Consider the following 12,329-nt stretch of genomic DNA (forward strand, 5'->3'; position numbering starts at 1 on the left):
TAAAATAGATAAATTATAACAATAGACTAAATAAAAGTTACATAAATATGGTCTCAAAATATCTTACTGTAGTATACTCACACTACTTCTGATGATGATATGAGATGACAAAATGCCCATGTGATGAAATGAAGTGAGGAAAATGACCTAGGCATTGTGATGTAGCATTAGGCTATTATGAACATTCTGACCATATATCAGAAGGAGGATCATCTGCTTCTGAACAGCAGGTGACTGGAGGTAACTGAAACCATGGAAAGTAATAACACAGATAAAGTGGATCTACTGTAAGGTACTGGATGCCTCAGATTTCATTTTATTTGGCCAAGAGGGGTGTAGGGACTTGAAATGACACTATCACCCTAATGCACGCTCTAGATAACAGCTCTTAGAATCACAAGTAAATGTAAGTTCCTGGTATGACATTATCAAAAGCTCTTCTTTTAAGATTTTGTTTTGGAAATTTATTTATTTTGAGAGAGAGAAAGAGAGAGAGAGAGAGAGCACAAGCAGGGAAGGGGCAAAAAGGGAGAGTCAAGCAGGCTCCACACTGTCAGCACAGAGCCTCATACGGGGCTTGATCCCATGAAAAATGGGATCATGACCTAAACTGAAATCAAGAGTCAGATGCTCAACCAACTGAGCTACCTAGGTACTCCAAAAGCCCATATGATCACTAGTGTACCCTGCCTTCCAGAGCTTTCCCCTTGTATGACCCATAGATAAGACCCCATCAAGATTGCCAAAACCCCACTCTTTTGATTTGGATTTACCAATTTGGCCCTTGTCTGGAAACTCCAATGCACTCTACCCACAGACTCTAGTGAAGGTATGTTCCCCAGGTTCTAGGCCTCAGCCTACCTTGACCTTCCAATGTCGTTCCTCCAGGTATGTTCTGTACCTCCTCCAAGTCCTCTGAGAAATAAAGTTTCTATTTTAATTTCTCTTGTAATCCATTATTTAACAGATAACAGAATCACCCTCCATGAAGCACCCTGTGCTCCACTTAACAAATGTTCATTTGATAAAATCATAGCAATTGGCATCACCACATAGGATGGTAGAGTAGACCTTCAGACACAAATCGCTGACTGACTCTTCCACGTGGGAAATCCTATTTGGGGGAGGTCCACTGTTTGCTGGCCTTTGTGTCACTTCACACTGCAACTTACTACCTATGCAGAGCGCTGTTGCATCTTCCCATCCTTAGATGCAAGTTCTGAAGCAACCAGAGTCCTCCTGAGCCAGGCATGGAGCATTGCTCATCAGTCCTAGTTTTAGGTACTATAGATATGTCTTCTGCCTGTTAATGCCCCACATAAGGTAATTCCCCCACTGGGTGTTAGGTTTCAGGTATATTTCCTAACTCTAAGCACAGATCCAGCTGCTGACTGTCAGGTGAACTGGCTAAGATTTTTACAAGTTCTGCAGTGTTAGTTAAGGTTCAGGACATGAGAGTAGCAACCTCAAACTCAAGGGTATGCTACCAGATGAGTGTTCTAGGGAGTGCCCTTGGAAGCAGGAGAGACAGACTCTCCTTCTCTAACCATGGTGTTTTCAGGTGGCACCAGGACCCTGAGTCTTAGCCAGTATGATTGGAACACCCTGGCTCAGGAAGTCATGGTTCCTCACAAAGGCAAGTGCAGTGTGGGTCTTTAATCCTTCTGTATACTTTGCTGCTGTACTGCTGTATACCTTTCTGCTGTCTGCAAGTCATCCCTGGAACATATGGGGTATTGTCAGTCTTAAACCTGGTGCATGGTGACATAAGATCTAATGGCCCATGTAAAAAGCCTGTGTACCTAGTGTTGAAACTACCTAAAGTTCTGGAAGAATTTTGCAACTTTCTCATTAAATATAAAATAATTGTAGAAGAAGACTGTATACAGCTCAGTGCTGTGGTATACCAACATTGCAAAGCACTGGTTTTATGCTTTGGGGGTCTCGGGTCCAGCCCCAATGATCCTGATACCACTGTATTACTGGTAGCTGACCATATCCCTAGTGAAATTGATTAGGACATCCCAAAGAAAGAAGTGAGCACCTAAATCTGGCCAAGTATGTCCACCACAGATCTTGTCAGTAATAATTCTTAAGTTTAAATCCTAGAATTGAAAACTGAAACTTGAAACTTTTGACATCTTGAGATTCAAAACATTTTAAAATAATTTGTAAAGCAGGAAGAAAGAAAAGGGACAGACTGGTAATTCAGAGTATTTAATACTTCTCTAAACTGCTAGTCACCACAGAAATGAGGCAACTAAGCAGAATTTCCACAGACCCCAAAATGCATGACATTTGTAAAGAGCTTTAGTGTCTAGTGTCTGCTATCAGCAGACATAGGCCTGGCCCCTAATTCATTTTAGATAAAGAAGTAAATGACCATTTGCTCTAAACTATATTCAACTATATTCAGCCTTTGGGCAGTATTGATATTGCTTGCCCTGAAGGAAGCCATCCCCACACACTAATCAAATGCAAATGCTCTTCTTTATTATAACTATTGTTCTTATTGTGTACAGTCTGGGTAATAGGGTTACTAGAAAAACCCCTTAGGTCTAACACTGTCTCGGGAGATGTGCTAGGAGAAAATTACCCAGGTGCATTAGTACATTGCAGGATGGCTGAACACCAGGTGCTGGCAGACCCTGTTAGAGGAGTTTGAACTATCATGACATTAGGCATGGATTCTGATCCAGAACTTGTGTCTCTCTATATTAAATGATGCCAATGAAAATAATGCCTAAGTAACTCACTCCCTCTTCATACCATGCCTGAAATGATATCCCAAGCAGAATGGCCCTTCCAATGTAACCAAATGAGACCCATATAGCTGGCAGGTTTATGCTCTAATGTTCTTTCTGTAATTCTAATGGGAAAATCTCTGTTGTAAAGCTGCCGTTTACAAATTTACCTATAATTAGCTTACCAAAGAGCCCAGAATCTATATGCATTATGGATGAGTATCCACAAAGCTCCATCACAGACATTAGTTTATTGCAAGATGCACCCCTGATGATCTGACAGAGCTCACTGAGATTGGCTCAACTAGCAGTAGAGTCCATACTTCTTGTTCCATCCAAAGCCATGCTTTTATCAGAATTTAATACCTGCCAGCCACTCCTATTCTTCATGGGTCTGCACCTGGGAAAGCTACTTTTTCCTGAGCTGTCCCATCCTCAAGCATACCAGCTACTCAGACATCATTGTTCCAGCACATGAAATCACCATTGGAGATGACCTCACCCCAGATGGAAATGACACAACCCAAGAGGAGGAAAAGGGAAACAATGCACCCCAACCTTGATGGACATCAGGAATTTCTTCTATGGTGACTGTTGACCTCAAGACCAAGTTGCCAAAACGCCTCTGTTGAACGACCCTGAGAATTCTATAGGATCTATTATTCCAAAACAGCTAAGTACTTTCCTCACAAATGTTTTCTCTGTCAAATGCTTGCAAAACTCTAAGTCCTCTGCTGATTGCCTGGCAGCACTAAACATCATTTTACCTTATGGCAAGCCAAATAATGCATAGTTGACCTTTGAACAACACATGTTTGAACTACATGGGTCCGCTTATACATGGATTTTTAAATAAGTATAATACTATAAATGTATTTTCTCTTATAATTTTTAATAACTTTCTTTTCTCTAGCTTATTTTATTTTAAAAATATAGTATGGGAGGAGCCAAGATAGCGGAACAGCATGGAAGGTTTTTTTTGTTTTTTTTGTTTTCTTGTTTTCTTGTTTTTGCATCTTGAGTCCATGAAATACAACCAGATCAACACTAAACCATCCCGCATACCTAGAAAACTGATTTGAGGATTAACACAACAATCTGCACAACCTGAACCACAGAACTCAGCAGATATATGGCACAGAGACGTGAACTGAGGGAGAGAGAAGCCATGGAGGGCAGGGAGGTGTTTTTGCTTGTGGAGAGAGGACAGAGATGAGGAGGCTACAGGAAACCTCCCCCCCCAAAAAAATCAGCACAAAAGAAAGTGGAAAAGTGGAAATAGCTGTAGGGACTGAACTAAAAAGGGACAAAGGAGAGGGTTTAAATTCCATTAAGACTCTATAAACAGGGGTGTGGAAAGTCTGAAACTTCACAGCTTAATACCTGGTCGTGCTCTGGTAGGAAGGACAAATCCCCAGGAGCAGAGTGTGGTCCAGGCAGTCCTCAGGCCACACAGGGAGAGGCGGTTTCACTGCTGGGAAGACATTTGGTAAAGGCTGTGCAGCCACCCCACAGGCAAAGGTCCCAGCAGACCCCAGAGAATAACCATATTTGCTGGTGCTGGAACAAGGTCCTTAAGGGTGAAGCCTGGTGACAGATGTGTGTTGTGATTTTCCATAATCCCTGAAATGCTGTTACATGATTGCATGAACTTTTTCTGAGAAGGCTGGTACCCAGCCACAGGGCATTGGTAGCAGCACAGTCCTGCGAACATCCCTGGGTGCAGTCAGCACCTGGCCACTGCTCAGTGAGAACCTGCCTCAGAAGATCTGAGCGGATCAAAGCGGCCATCCCTATGAAATGAGGGGTTTGGAAACACAGCCGCATCTGGGATGAAACTCAGGAGGAGGTGCAGTCTGGTAACCTGATGGTTTGGTCATGGACTGTGAAAGCAGGGAGTAAATGGAAGGCAGAGAGAAAGATGGATGCGTGATTGCTGATAGGAAAGAAAAGAGTTCTGATACTAGAGGCTGGGTAGCTGGGGATGCCATTTTCACCCCTCCCGCACATGCACATACACACCTAAAAGCGCCATAAAAATCCACTGCAATAAACTAAGCAGTGCCATCTAGTGGACGATGGAGCCATTATACTAAGCTCCTCCCAACTGGGCCAGCCTTTGTCTTGAGGAACACCTCATGACTCTCCACCTACTTAGATTACGGACTATAAGTGCTTCATTCTTTGACTTCTAGGGGAAAACGATCTAATTTCAATTGTATTTCAGCCTGTTTGCTTGTCCATCTAATTCAATTTTTTTTCTTTTTTCTTTTTAGTTTCTTTACTTTTTCTTGAATACAGAAAGAGAAAAAAAATTTTATTTTCTATTTTCATTAAAAATATTTTTCATTAGGATAGTGCTGGAAGATGGCAGCGTAGGAGGACACTGGGCTCGCCGCGCGTCCTGCTGATCACTTAGATTCCACCTACACCTGCCTAAATAACCCAGAAAACCACCAGAGGATTAGCAGAACAGAGTCTCCGGAGCCAAGCGCAGACAAGAGGCCCACGGAAGAGGGGCCCCTCCTGAAGTGGATCACCTAAGGAGAAGCGAGCTAAGCCTGCCCCTCCTGCCCCTGTGCACCTTGCCTACCCACCCCAGCTAATATGCCAGATCCCCAGCACCACAAGCCTGGCAGTGTGCAAGTAGCCCAGATGGGCCACGCCACCCCACAGTGAATAACGCCCCTAGGAGAGGGGAAGAGAAGGCACACACCAGTCTGACTGTGGCCCCAGCAGTGGGCAGGGGGCAGACATCAGGTCTGACTGCGGACCCGCCCACCAACTCCAGTTATACACCACAGCACAGGGGAAGTGCCCTGCAGGTCCTCACCACTCCAGGGACTCTCCAAAATGACCAAACGGAAGAATTCCCCTCAGAAGAATCTCCAGGAAATAACAACAGCTAATGAACTGATCAAAAAGGATTTAAATAATATAACAGAAAGTGAATTTAGAATAATAGTCATAAAATTAATCGCTGGGCTTGAAAACAGTATACAGGACAGCAGAGAATCTCTTGCTACAGAGATCAAGGGACTAAGGAACAGTCACGAGGAGCTGAAAAGCGCTTTAAAGGAAATGCAAAACAAAATGAAAACGATGACGGCTCGGATTGAAGAGGCAGAGGAGAGAATAGGTGAACTAGAAGATAAAGTTATGGAAAAAGAGGAAGCTGAGAGAAAGAGAGATAAAAAAAATCCAGGAGTATGAAGGGAAAATTAGAGAACTAAGTGATACACTAAAAAGAAATAATATACGCATAATTGGTATCCCAGAGGAGGAAGAGAGAGGGAAAGGTGCTGAAGGGGTACTTGAAGAAATAATAGCTGAGAACTTCCCTGAACTGGGGAAGGAAAAAGGCATTGAAATCCAAGAGGCACAGAGAACTCCCTTCAGACGTAACTTGAATCGATCTGCACAACATATCATAGTGAAACTGGCAAAATACAAGGATAAAGAGAAAATTCTGAAAGCAGCAAGGGATAAACGTGCCCTCACATATAAAGGGAGACCTATAAGACTCTCTTTTGAAACTTGGCAGGCCAGAAAGGCTTGGCACGAGATCTTCAGTGTGCTAAACAGAAAAAATATGCAGCTGAGAATCCTTTATCCAGCAAGTCTGTCATTTAGAATAGAAGGAGAGATAAAGGTCTTCCCAAACAAACAAAAACTGAAGGAATTAGTCACCACTAAACCAGCCCTACAAGAAATCCTAAGGGGGATCCTGTGAGACAAAGTACCAGAGACATCACTACAAGCATGAAACATACAGATATCACAATGACTCTAAACCCGTATCTTTCTATAATAACACTGAATGTAAATGGATTAAATGCGCCAACCAAAAGACATAGGATATCAGAATGGATAAAAAAAACAAGACCCATCTATTTGCTGTCTACAAGAGACTCATTTTAGATCTGATGACACCTTTAGATTGAGAGTGAGAGGATGGAGAACTATTTATCATGCTACTGGAAGCCAAAAGAAAGCTGGAGTAGCCATACTTATATCAGACAAACTAGACTTTAAATTAAAGGCTGTAACAAGAGATGAAGAAGGGCATTATATAATAACTACAGGGTTTATCCATCAGGAAGAACTAACAATTATAAATGTCTATGCGCCAAATACCAGAGCCCCCAAATATGTAAAACAATTACTCATAAATATAAGCAACCTTATTGATAAGAATGTGGTCATTGCAGGGGACTTTAACACCCCACTTACAGAAATGGATAGATCATCTAGAAACACAGTCAATAAAGAAACAAGGGCCCTGAATGATACATTGGATCAGATGGGCTTGACAGATATATTTAGAACTCTGCATCCCAAAGCAACAGAATACACTTTCTTCTCGAGTGCACATGGAACATTCTCCAAGATAGATCATATACTGGGTCACAAAACAGCCCTTCATAAGTTTACAAGAATTGAAATTATACCATGCATACTTTCAGACCACAATGCTACGAAGCTTGAAATCAACCACAGGAAAAAGTCTGGAAAACCTCCAAAAGCATGTAGGTTAAAGAACGCCCTACTAAAGAATGAGTGGGTCAACCAGGCAATTAGAGAAGAAATTTAAAAATATATGGAAACAAACGAAAATGAAAATACAACAATCCAAACGCTTTGGGACGCAGCGAAGGCAGTCCTGAGAGGAAAATACATTGCAATCCAGGCCTATCTCAAGAAACAAGAAAAATCCCAAATACAAAATCTAACAGCACACCTAAAGGAAATCGAAGCAGAACAGCAAAGGCAGCCTAAACCCAGCAGAAGAAGAGAAATAATAAAGATCAGAGCAGAAATAAACAATATAGAATCTAAAAAAACGGTAGAGCAGATCAACGAAACCAAGAGTTGGTTTTTTGAAAAAATAAACAAAATTGACAAACCTCTAGCCAGGCTTCTCAAAAAGAAAAGGGAGATGACCCAAATAGATAAAATCATGAATGAAAATGGAATGATTACAACCAATCCCTCAGAGATACAAACAATTATCAGGGAATACTATGAAAAATTATATGCCAACAAATTGGACAACCTGGAAGAAATAGACAAATTCATAAACACCCACACTCTTCCAAAACTCAATCAGGAGGAAATAGAAAGCTTGAACAGACCCATAACCAGGGAAGAAATTGAATCGGTTATCAAAAATCTCCCAACAAATAAGAGTCCAGGACCAGATGGCTTCCCAGGGGAGTTCTACTAGACATTTAAAGCAGAGATAATACCTATCCTTCTCAAGCTATTCCAAGAAATAGAAAGGGAAGGAAAACTTCCAGACTCATTCTATGAAGCCAGTATTACTTTGATTCCTAAACCAGACAGAGACCCAGTAAAAAAAGAGAACTACAGGCCAATATCCCTGATGAATATGGATGCAAAAATTCTCAATAAGATACTAGCAAATCGAATTCAACAGCATATAAAAAGAATTATTCACCATGATCAAGTGGGATTCATTCCTGGGATGCAGGGCTGGTTCAACATTCACAAACCAATCAACGTGATACATCACATTAATTAAAAAAAAAGAGAAGAACCATATGATCCTGTCAATCGATGCAGAAAAGGCCTTTGACAAAATCCAGCACCCTTTCTGGATAAAAACCCTTGAGAAAGTTGGGATAGAAGGAACATACTTAAAGATCATAAAAGCCATTTATGAAAAGCCCACAGCTAACATCATCCTCAACGGGGAAAAACTGAGAGCTTTTTCCCTGAGATCAGGAACACGACAGGGATGCCCACTCTCACCGCAGTTGTTTAATATAGTGTTGGAAGTTCTAGCATCAGCAATCAGACAACAAAAGGAAATCAAAGGCATCAAAATTGGCAAAGATGAAGTCAAGCTTTCGCTTTTAGAGATGACATGATATTATACATGGAAAATCCGATAGACTCCACCAAACGTCTGCTAGAACTGATACATGAATTCAGCAAAGTTGCAGGATACAAAATCAATGTACAGAAATCAGTTGCATTCTTATACACTAACAATGAAGCAACAGAAAGACAAATAAAGAAACTGATCCCATTCACAATTGCACCAAGAAGCATAAAATACCTAGGAATAAATCTAACCAAAGATGTAAAAGATCTGTATGCTGAAAACTATAGAAAGCTTATGCAGGTAACTGAAGAAGATATAAAGAAATGGAAAGACATTCCCTGCTCATGGATTGGAAGAATAAATATTGTCAAAATGTCAATACTACCCAAAGCTATCTACACATTCAATGCAATCCCAATCAAAATTGCCCTAGAATTCTTCTCGAAACTAGAACAAGCAATCCTAAAATTCATATGGAACCACAAAAGGCCCCGAATAGCCAAAGTAATTTTGAAGAAGAAGACCAAAGCAGGAGGCATCACAATCCCAGACTTTATCCTCTACTACAAAGCTGTCATCATCAACACAGCATGGTATTGGCACAAAAACAGACACATAGACCAATGGAATAGAATAGAAACCCCAGAACTAGACCCACAAACGTATGGCCAACTAATCTTTGACAAAGCAGGAAAGAACATCCAATGGAAAAAAGACAGTCTCTTTAACAAATGGTGCTGGGAGAACTGGACAGCAACATGCACAAGGTTGAAACTAGACCACTTTCTCACACCATTCACAAAAATAAACTCAAAATGGATAAAGGACCTGAATGTGAGACAGGAAACCACAAAAACTATAGAGGAGAAAACAGGCAACAACATCTTTGACCTCACCAAGAAGTTAAAGAGCATACAGCAATTTCTTGCTTGGCAGATTTCCAAAGGCAAAGGAATTAAAAGCAAAAATGAACTATTTGGACCTCATCAAGATAAAAAGCTTCTGCACTGTGGATTGCTAGAGGTAAGAGTGACTGGTGCCACTCCCACTGCTACACCTTGCTTCTTGGACCCATGAACTTAGCTGTGGGAAAAACAGCAACATATTGAATGTTGATTCAGAGTATATATGCCATTTATTTATAACATTGCCTTAGTCTCACAAAGAACTGTCATCTACCTGGCACTGTAACTAAGTCTTAAAGAGGCCATTCCACTGTTCTGTCATGGCCGCTGATTCAGGATGGTGGAAAACATGGTATGATTATGAATTTCATGAACATGGAATCATTGATACATTTCATTTCCTGTGACATGATGAGTTCCTTGGTCAGAAGCAATGTTGTTGGAATAGCATAATGGTGAGAAGGCATTCATTAAGTTTTCAGAAGGTAATTTTGGCAAAAGCATCACATACAGGGAATGAAAATATGTATCTAGAGTATGTGTATATTTCAATAAGAATGAAACGCTACCTTGGGGCACCTGGGTGGCTGAGGTGGTTAAGCATCTGACTCTTGATCTTGGATCAGGTCATAATCTTAGTTCATGAGATGCAACCCTGCATCAGGTTCTGTGCTGACAGCACAAAACCTGCTTGGGATTCTCTCTCTCCCTCATCTCTACCCCTCCCCCACTCACACACAATCTTTCTCTCAAAATAAATTAAAAAAACATTAAAAAATTAAAAAAGAAAAGAATGAAACACTACCTCTGCTGTGATGGAGTCTAATGGAATTAAGTTGCCACCAGCTTGCTGGCTGAACACCCTGGGAAATGATGCCATATAAGAGAATCAGTTTTGGCCTCTATGGCTGGTAAATGGTCACTCAGCAGTAGCCATAAGCATATTGGCCTTTTTGAGCATAAATCCATGTTGTTGGGCCCATGATATCTTCCATCCCTGCCAACATGGCCACTGCATCCATGAGCCCATTGAGTGATGATGGGTGGCAGGGGAAAACATTGACTGCTATCCATAGAATGGGTCATCGTATCCACTATATTGTTAGAATCATCCCCCTCTGATAAGGGAACCCTTTGTTGAGCATTTACATGGGACTCAAATATTTTCACATTTTGCCCATTCAAAAAGATCTAACTGGTTCCAGTTGCTTCTTCTCCCCCCACTGCCATCAATCACCAAGGATCATCTATCCCTTGGTGCAGACAAAAAAGCAAGTAGCAATTGGTCAGGAGAATAGCATCAAAAGAATTGCAGACATTTTTTGAATATGACAGTGTTGAGCTGAATGCAAAATGAACTTTGTTATCTACCACCAAAGGCAAAAAGTGGAAAATGCCCTGCACTATATTGGCTGTCTGGTTTAACTTGCACCAAACAAAATTTTATGTCAAAGTCTGGTTATCATCAAGATACCTCAGAACATGGTTGTTGTCATTGTTCAAGATACCAGCCCTTGTGGTTGCAATATTAAAGGAGAAAATTAGAGCTGGGACTTTGACACCAGTGCTGGGTTTTTTTTGTGGGTGCCACGGAAGATCCTTGGAAAACTAACTGCAGAATGTACTTTTATGTAACTGAGGAGCTTCTCCAAGTCATAAATGCCATTTTCCAGTGGATATCCAAAGGATGTCTATTTTTGGACACTCCATGGGGAACTTTGTGCTTTGAAGAATCCTGGAAAGTACAAATCTCTGCCAACATTTGCTCCAATTTGCAACCCAGTGATCTTTTTGCCCTTGGGGTAAAAAAGCCTTTAGTGGATATTTGGGAACAGATCAAAGTAAATGGAAGACTTATGATGCTACCCATCTTGTGAAGTGCTACCCAGGTTCTCAGCTGGACATACTAATTGATCAAAGAAAAGGTGATCAGTTCCTTTCTGATTGACTGTTATTACTTGATAAATTCATACCTGCCTGTACATAAAATAAATTCCTGTTGTTTTTAGATTATGAGAATTATGAACATAGCTAAATATTTCATTGCAACTGTTATTACTGATCACATCAGACATCATGAAAAGTATCTGAATGCATTAAAAACTTCAGATAAGAGAATTTCTCTAGGATTATAACATTGTGATAAACAGAATTATATGGAAAGGGGATTTCAGAACATCAGATTTCATAGTGCTAAAAATGCATAATTCCATAGTTTAAAGACTTTCTGAATAAATATATAAAACATGAAAAATAAAAAAAGGTCAACCCACATACTTCTTTCTGAGACCTCCTTATCACCAATTTTCCAATAATGTTCCTTCCAGTCTCTGACAAACCAGCCAAACCAATGGCCACATCCTAGGAATCAGTATATAATCTCAAGTCTGGTAATTTTTTCTTCCACGCAGAGTGAACCATCATATATACTTATCAAAATTCTGCTCACTGGGAGGTTTTCTCTTCATCTTAGTCTTTTTAATTGCTGCAGCTGTTTATTTTCACATGGCGTCTGCATAACATGCAAATTATCTGTGAACAGAGCCTGAATTGTCTCTCTCTGTCAGCTGATTGTAGAGAACTGTCTGTGAGACCACAGGTACCGGCCAGAAGAGAGAAGGTAGTGTAACAGGAATGAGAATTATGGGCATTTGGGTCACTTCGACATGCAAATTACTTGTGCTCCTGGGCCTGCTTAAGCCTGATCTTAGGCAGACTCTCAATCAGTAGTGTCTATACCACTTCTGTTTGATGATGGAATGCATCTGTGCATACCCAACTTTATAGGTTGGTGAATAAAACAATATCCGGTTCATGATGAACACATAA

General features: G+C 40.7%; 1 long non-coding RNA gene and 1 pseudogene across 2 annotated transcripts in view; both read left to right on the forward strand.

The window, feature by feature from the left end:
- Nucleotides 1–203: 203 nt before the first annotated feature.
- The window catches only part of LOC144612754 (uncharacterized), a 90,341-nt gene continuing 78,215 nt past the window's right edge, over nucleotides 204–12,329 (forward strand). For both annotated transcript variants that reach the window (XR_013555926.2, XR_013555925.2), the window contains exon 1: nucleotides 204–292. This is a non-coding gene — a long non-coding RNA (uncharacterized LOC144612754). The remainder of the gene's footprint in view (nucleotides 293–12,329) is intronic.
- On the forward strand, nucleotides 1,549–11,635 carry LOC132669610 (S-formylglutathione hydrolase pseudogene; annotated as a pseudogene).

The sequence above is a fragment of the Panthera onca genome, chromosome B3 (assembly GCF_046562875.1).
Source record: "Panthera onca isolate mPanOnc1 chromosome B3, mPanOnc1 haplotype 2, whole genome shotgun sequence".
Taxonomy (NCBI): domain Eukaryota; kingdom Metazoa; phylum Chordata; class Mammalia; order Carnivora; family Felidae; genus Panthera; species Panthera onca.